This window comes from Saccopteryx leptura, chromosome 3 (genome assembly GCF_036850995.1).
Source record: "Saccopteryx leptura isolate mSacLep1 chromosome 3, mSacLep1_pri_phased_curated, whole genome shotgun sequence".
Classification (NCBI taxonomy): Eukaryota; Metazoa; Chordata; class Mammalia; order Chiroptera; family Emballonuridae; genus Saccopteryx; species Saccopteryx leptura.
The window spans coordinates 269883745-269888728 of record NC_089505.1 but is presented as its reverse complement, the minus strand read 5'-3'; the positions used below and the strand labels follow the sequence as shown (position 1 = coordinate 269888728).

At 42.2% G+C, this 4984-nt stretch overlaps 1 pseudogene; it reads left to right on the top strand.

The window, feature by feature from the left end:
- Window positions 1–1441: 1441 nt before the first annotated feature.
- Window positions 1442–4477, top strand: LOC136398510 (protein FAM204A-like; annotated as a pseudogene).
- Window positions 4478–4984: the final 507 nt, after the last annotated feature.

Below are 4984 nucleotides of genomic sequence, written 5' to 3'. Positions count from 1 at the left end.
ATTTTTTTGTTTGTTTGTTTGTTTTTTACAGGGACAGAGAGAGAGTCAGAGAGAGGGATAGATAGGGATAGACAGACAGGAATGGAGAGAGATGAGAAGCATCAATTATCAGTTTTTCGTTGCGACACCTTAATTGTTCATTGATTGCTTTCTCATATGTGCCTTGACCGGGGGCCTCAGCAGACCAAGTAACTCCTTGCTGGAGCCAGCGACCTTGCGTCCAAGCTGGTGAGCTTTTTGCTCAAGCCAGATGAGCCCGTGCTCAAGCTGGCGACCTCGGGGTATTGAACCTGGGTCCTTCCGCATCCCAGTCCAACACTCTATCCACTGTGCCACCGCTTGATCAGGCTCTTTCTACTTATTAAAAAAAAGTTTGTCATAAGACAGTATGTTGTGTTATGCTGTTATGCTGGCAGCAACCTCCTATATCTCACATTTACTGTGCCTCCTGATTGCATCATTTTCTCTTGTACCTGATTTAATCTTATGTTGTTTTGTACAGTAACATGTTGTCTGGGCTTGTAGCCTAGGAGCAAGGGCTATACCAAACAGCCTAGGTATGTAGTAGGCTATACCATCTAGGTTTGTATAAGTGTACTCTGTGATGTGCATACAACAATGAAATCACCAACCGATGCATTTCATAGAACATATCCCAGTGGTTAAGCAACATATGACTATGTTAAGTATGAGATGCTCATGAGACAAGCAAGCCATTGGACATATGGGCCTAGAACTGCAGGAAGAAGACTTGCCCTGAGGTTGGGTCATGCTGGGGAGAAACTGGTTGGATGGGGCAGAATTTCTGACTTAATGGATCAGTGATGTGGAGGCAAGGGTCTTGAAAGTCTTGATGAGCAAATTATAATCTTGATAAGTCAACTGCTTAGTTTGTTTAAACTCTTATTTTTGTAGGAGCTGATATTTCCAGGAGCAAGCAGCTAAATTATATTTGCTTGGTCCTAGTATTATTTAACATAGGGACAGGAAAAAAAACTATTATATTGTACTTATTCCGCTAGACCTTTCTGAGTTCTCTATGGATATTATTAACTCATTTAATTTTTACAACAACCAAGTGAGATGGATACTGTTATAAGCTTCATGTTCTAAATGTGCCTCTTTCAAACACAGACAGATCAAGTAACCTGTCTGAGCTCACACAGCGGTAAATGGTAATAAATCTGGGCCCCAGAGTCCAAACCCTTCATCTTTCACTTGTTTAGCTACTTAACTTCTCAGTTTTTCCTTATATACAATGAGATGATAAAGGCTGGGAGTTGGGTAGAGGGGCAGATATTGGAAGAATCATTCATGGCTCTTGTTAAAGAGGGTAAGACAGACTTTACTCAAGAGGGGCTATTATAATGGGTTTTGTAGTACGAAAGAGAAATCATACTCAAGTGTGAACACAGGAAAAGTGGGGATATATAGTCCAGGCATGGGGGTGGGGCAGGGTGAGTAGATAGAAAATTACTAAGGGGCAGAGTAATTCTTTGCTAAAATGACCTAATAGGATTTTTGTTGAAGGCAAGTCAGAGAGAAAAGATATCAAGAGTGGTCAAACAGGATTGGTGGGGTTTTCACTAAACCCACCTAGCAGGATTCTTGGTGAAGTGGACAACGCAGAGATGAATTGGAAACCCAAAAGTCAGGGCCTAGTTCAGAGGAGTCTGACTAGAGTTTGGTCAAGGAAAGAATCTCTGTGGGGAGGAAGACTTTTCCTCTACCATCTTATGTTAAGAGACAGGGCCTGCCTGACCAGGCGGTGGTGCAGTGGGTAGAGCATCAGACTGGGATGCGAAAGTCCCAGGTTCAAGACCCCAGGGTTGCCAGTTTGAGTGTGGGCTCATCTGGTTTGAGCAAAAGCTCACCAGCATGGACCCAAAGTCGCTGGCTTGAGCAGGGAGTTGCTCGGTCTGCTGAAGGCCCATGGTCAAGGCACATATGAGAAAGCAATCAATGAACAACTAAGGAGTCCCAACGAAAAACTGATGATTGATGCTTCTCATCTCTCTCCATTCTTGTCTGTCTGTCCCTATCTATCCCTCTCTCTGACTCTCTCTGTCTCTGTAAAAAACAAAAAAAAAAAACAAAAAAAAAACCCACAAAAAACAAGAGAGGGCCACCACTGCAAGGCAGCTGGTTTCTAACCACAGAAAAGATATGGAACGGGCTGCTACCTCCTGGCTTAAATTTTGAAGATGAAGACATATTAGAGACCTCTGGACTTAACTTATGAGAAGCTAAAGGTGAGACTGCTGGGCAGGAAAGACATTTATCAGGGCAGGAGAAGGCGAAGAAACCAGAGGTGTTTGTCTCACCCCCTGAATCGGGAAGTCAGCAGTCCTGAGACTGGACGAAACAAGTTAACCAGGTGTCCCAACAGTTACTAGAAAAACTACAAAGGGGAACCTTGAAACCTTGTCTATTAGCCCTGATAACGGAAACAAAGCCTGGAAGCTAAGAGTATGTAACCCCTAAGACCCCCCATAGGCAGGATGTTCAGACTAGCTGAGTTTGCCCAGCTGTGCCTTGTGCCAAGTGTATAATTTTGCTTAATAAACTGCTTGCTTTGCTTGGATGCTGCACCATGTCTCTTGCCCGAATTCTTTCTAACAAATGGGACAAGAACTGAAGAGGGAGAAGCCCCAGGAATTTGGGCCTTCTCTGGTGACAAGACCATTACAAAAACAGAGATATAGCCTAACCAGGAGGTGGTGCAGTGGATAGAGCATTGGACTGGGACACGGAGGACCCAGGTTTGAAACCCTGAGGTCACCGGCTTGAGTGCGGGGTCAGCCAGCTTGAGCACAGACTCAGCCAGCTTGAGCGCAGGCTTACCAGCTTGAGCGTGGGGTCGCTGACTTGAGCATGGGATCATAGACATGACCCCATGGTCGCTAGCTTGAACCCAGAGGTCACTGGCTTGAAGCCCAGGGTTGCTGGCTTGAGCAAGGGGTCCCTCACTCTGCTGTAGTCCCCTAGTCAAGGCACATATGGGAAAGCAATCAATGAACAACTGAGGAGACTAAGGAGCCATAACAAATTGATGCTTCTCGTCTCTCTCCCTTCCTGTCTGTCTGTCCTTATCTGTCCCTCTCTCTATCTCTATCTCTCTCTGTCTCTGTCACAAACCAACAAACAAAACAAAATAGAAAAACCAGAGATATGGCCTGGCCTGTGGTGGTGCAGTGGATAAAGTGTTAACCTGGAATGCTGAGGTCGCTGGTTTGAGATCCTGAGATTGCCTGGTTGAGGCTCATATGAGAAGCAAGTTGATACTTCCTGTTCCTTCCCTCCCATACTTTCTCTCTCTCCTCTCTCTAAAATCAGTAAATACAATGTAAAAAAAGCCCAAACAAACAACAAAACAAAACAATCCCCTCCCTCTAAGATATCAATCAGATTTCCCTACAAGAGGGACTAAAAACTGAAACAGAGGCCAACGTAAATGCATCAGAGGAGTGTTCTGGAATTCCCTTACATGAGAGAAATAAATTTCAGTTTCATCAAAACACTCTGAACTTCAAGATTCAGAAGGAAAAAAAAAAACCACTCTGGAAAAGGTAAATTGAAGAATGAATAAGAGCCCTGGCCAGATAGCTCAGTTGGTTAGAATATCATCATGAAGCACAGATGTTTGTCACTTTGATTCCCGGTCAGGACCCATACGGGAACAGATCAAATGTTTCTCTCTCTCTCTCTCACTAAAATCAGTAAATAAACATTTTTTAAAAAGAAATGAAGAAGAATCTCATAGTGAACAGTTCTCAAATGAGACCCATTGAGAGGAACTGACTCTGTATTTTGGAGTAAATGACAGGTTTGAAGCCCCTGTTAAAAAGAAAAAATTGAGCCTTGGTTGGTTGGAGCGTCATCCTGAGGTTTAGAGGTTGCCAGTTCAATCCCCGGTCAGGGCACACACAGGAAGAGATTGATGTTCCTGTCTCTCTCTCCCTCTCTCCTTCCTCTTCCTCTCTCTCTCTCTCATTCTCAAATCAATAAAATAAACATTTTTTAAAAAATTGAGAAGTCAGGCCTTAAAAGGAGCATAAGCCAGGCTGTGGAACAGTGAAATATTGAGAAAGCTAAGAAATTCAGCAACCAACAAGCTACCGAAGAGCTTGGTGTAAGAATTGCCCAAGTGAGGCCTGACCTGTGGTGGCACAGTGGATAAACCGTCAACCTGGAATGCTGAGGTCGCCAGTTCAAAACCCTGGGTTTGCCTGGTCAAGACACATATGGGAGTTGATGCTTCTTGCTCCTCCCCCCTCTTTCTCTCTCTCTCTCTCTGTACTTTCTAAAAAAAAAAAGAATACATTTTTAAAAATTGCCAAAGTGATTGCCTGCCAGAACTTTGTAAAAGCCAAAAAGGAAGCTGAAAATTCACAGATTGCTCAAAAAAAGAAGAAACTTGCATAGATTTGAAGCAAAGAAGAGATGAGAAACCAAATGCAACATGAGATGTATGTAACTTGCCAGAGTTCTTCAAGACTTTTGCATCTTTCCTTGAATTTTTACTTGGTCACTTTACTGAAAATATTTTCCTACTATGTCGTATATGTCAGGAAATTGATATAAGTAGAAAAATAAACATAAAATTTAGAAGGTGATTATCAAATCTTGTCAATCTTTTTCTAGAGTTCATCTTATTGAATTAAATGGAATAGAATGTTCTCTTGTTTGTACAAGAAAGCTAAGCATATATACAGAATAAAAAGAGATAGGATTTTATTTATTTATTTATATAGTATGGAGCAAAAGTAGGCTTATAGTTCATTTGGAAAATAATACAATAGCTAATAAACAACACAAGAATAAACTGTCTTTTGTGTACTCACAACTGTAAACCAACTCTTGGCCGCATCCTGTATAGACCTACACTATAACATCAATTATACCTTTTATCCATTTGGTATAGTATAGCCAATGAGTCTTTGTGCTTTCTTGTCTATTCATGGTATAGCTGCAGTTATTCTAG